Source organism: Monopterus albus, unplaced genomic scaffold (assembly GCF_001952655.1).
Source record: "Monopterus albus unplaced genomic scaffold, M_albus_1.0 scaffold29.1, whole genome shotgun sequence".
NCBI lineage: Eukaryota > Metazoa > Chordata > Actinopteri > Synbranchiformes > Synbranchidae > Monopterus > Monopterus albus.
In genome coordinates, this window is record NW_018127909.1 from 579932 (window position 1) to 583129 (window position 3198).

The 3198-nt window shown below is 40.6% G+C and overlaps 1 long non-coding RNA gene across 1 annotated transcript; it reads right to left on the minus strand.

The window, feature by feature from the left end:
• Nucleotides 1-47: 47 nt before the first annotated feature.
• On the minus strand, nucleotides 48-1532 carry LOC109958016 (uncharacterized). Its single transcript, XR_002274623.1, has 4 exons — nucleotides 1474-1532; nucleotides 1300-1375; nucleotides 540-668; nucleotides 48-388 (listed from the first exon to the last, which is right to left on the minus strand). It is a non-coding gene; the product is annotated as an uncharacterized LOC109958016 (long non-coding RNA).
• Between the last annotated feature and the right edge of the window lie 1666 nt (nucleotides 1533-3198).

The window sequence follows — 3198 nt, forward strand, 5'->3', positions numbered from 1 at the left end:
AAAAAACAAAGATAATTAAAATCATCTACTAAGAAGCAAGCACAATAGCGTCCCCCATCAAAAGGTCCTCACTCCAGTGGTTGAATGCTTTTTCCCTGTGATTTTTCCATAAGCTGAAGTGAAAATGGGAGTCAGTGAGCCCTCTAGTGTTGAAATGTAGCATGCATTTGTCTTTAAGTATAGCAGAAATGGTGATCCTCACTCCCAGTGTACATTTACCTGGACCTGCTCATACAGGAATGTGAAATATCTGGGCTACAGTCTGTTAACATGTGGGTTAGTGATAAAGATATGTGGCAGTAGTGGGCATGTTCACAAAACTGACTGTCAGTGGGTCACTTATCTTATTGTGTGTTCATCACTGGGGTTGCTGCTTGTCCCAATGTTGCTGGAACAAATACACAATGAGCATTAGCGCTTACAAACCATACCAGCAGAAATAACAATGCAGGCTGATAATTTGTGGCCAGTTTCTCTGACGTGCAATCAGAGAATGATTGGTTAGATAATATTGCAGAGCCATACTTCAGATCACTTACTTCTTGCTATATTGTGTCTATGTTTCCTCAGTCTCAAGTACAAAACCATTTTAAGGATGAGCAGTAGCGCCAGTAGTGCAGCAGCAGACACAGCCAAGTAGAGCTCCTATCCTGCCAGGGATGGTGCCACTAAAGTGAAGCAAAATACCACACACTCAAGACAAATAATGTAAATAGATTTCCTTTAAAAAGAGAAATCATAATCATGAACCTCTATTTGCTTGCCTCTGGAGTTTTACTTGACAGAAAGAGAAAGAAAAACATCAAAAACACTCCATCATAACTGCTAATGATTACTTCTGGTCATAAACTTGCAGAATACATATAGTTTGTGACATTATGCTGCACAGAGATGGGACCAACGTCCTGATAACTTAAAACATGCATTAACTGATATTCTAACCCTTATGCCAAAGGTTTTATTGTATGTCTTGGTCTTATGAAAAAGTAACACAAGAAGCTGCCTATTATAAAGCTTGACCACCAGATGGCAACATTACCAAGACTTTAATAGAAAATTGCTTTTTTTCTGTTAGACATGGATATTCCTCAACAAAGACACACTTAAGCACCTTTTAAGTTTTATGTACCTCTGATATCTTATTTCTTTTATTTAGAAGAAGATTTACATGCTGGGGGGCCGTGAGGCGTGCCTCACAGCCTCGTCGCAGTGGGGCCTACTACTATATAAAATGTAATTAAAGCAAATAAAATTATACTGATCATTTCCAAATATTCATGTCATTACGCCCCCCACCACCTCCTCTTCTCTGCCATCTGCTTATTTTTGTTCGGTTTTCTCCTCTATTCATCTCTTTTTGGTTTCTCCTCTCCTCCTGAAAAGAAACATAAGACAAAATGGAATATTTAGAAATTCAGATGAAGTGGGAACAGATGACTACATAAAATTATCATTAGATAAACTGATATTTACCATGCACATGAAAGGTCTTACACTTCATCCTGCCCTCCATCACTTCCTCTCCTCACTCTGAAAGATAAATAGAAAACCAGAGGAGCTGTAGCTAAGTTTTAAAAAAAACTAAGGCACAGATGACTGATTCATCACTAATATTTATTTATTATTTCTTTATTTCGATTGCACATTAACCCGTAAATCGCTACGCACATGCTACCACGAGCCGCATCCATTTTTATTTTCGCAAACACAGTATGCTGCGTCTGACGTCATGTCCTCTTCTCCGCATGCGGATCACCTCAGGGCCGTATACCGTTCACACATGACAGTGTGAACAGCGAAAAAAAATAAATAAATAAAATTCGGATTTCGGCAAAAAATCCGATCAGAGCTTTAAGACCTGCAGTGTGAACGAAGCGACAGGTGTGGTGGGGAGATGGAAACAAAAACCGAGAATTCTGCACCAACATTTGAAGATACCCACATGATTTTTCTATTAAAACTGAAATTTTTCTAAATTTCAAATGTTTCCTGACATTTTTTGTTTCTCCACTCCTCCATTCAAATTAAAGGGATCACATGTCTAACTAAATGGAACATTTAGAAATTCAGATCAAGTGGGAACCAATGACTACATAAAATTAACATCAAGATCAAAGATTTGTCAATTCACTATATGTGCAGGACATACAGAAAATAGAAATACCATTTCTCTCACCTAGTATTGAATGCCATCCCATTTAGGAAACTAAAATATAATAAAAGTAGAGTAAAAATAAAATAAAAAGAAAACTAACTTGAAGAAAACTAAATCAAAGTGATTAGGATAAAACTAAATGTACAACCTAATAGGCTATGACTCAAACCATGTACAATCAGTGACAGTAGTGCAAATAATAAGAAGATTGTCAGATGGTTGTGAGATTGAGATGCACATGGACAGTAGTGCAAATGACCAAAAGCAGCAGATATGACGGTCAAAACGGTCAGAAGCAGATTTACATGTAATACAACAAGAAGGGGGAATGTACTGGGTTTGTGCAAAACAGCAGAGGTAGTCTTTTTATGTTCTGTGGTGGGTTACCGTCCAGGGGCGGGTAACTAATAGTGTTCAGCATCCTCACAGCCTGGAGGATGAAGCTGTTTGTAAGTCTGGTGGAGTGGGCCTGAAGACTTCGATACCTTCTCCCTGAAGGCAGGAGTCTGAAGTCGGAGTGTGAGGTGTCATCAGCAATGCTGATGGCTCTGTGGGTCTTGCTGGCTGTTTTTACTATGCGTTGCAGGGTCCTTCTGCAGGAGGCAGTACAGGCTCTGTACCACACAGTGATGCAGCCAGTGATGACGCTCTCAATGTTGCCCCGGTAGGAGGAGTATATGATGGGGGGTGGGGCACTGGCTCTCCTCAGTTTGCAGAGGAAGTAGAGACGTGTTTGAGCTTTCTTTGGCCAATGATATGGTGTTTGAGCATTCTTGGCCAATGATGTGGTGTTGTTGGTCCAGGAGAGGTCCTCAGAGATGTGCACCCCCAGGAACTTGGTACTGCTCACTCTCTACAGCACCACCGATGTCAGTGGGGGATGCTTTTGAGGTTTCCTCCTGAAGTCCACAACAATCTCTTTAGTCCTCCCCACATTGAGGGAGAGGTTATTGTCCTTACTCCACTGTTCCAGTTGGCACACCTCACTCCTGTAGTTGGCCTCATTGTTGTTGGTAATGAGGCCAACTACAGTCGTGTCATCC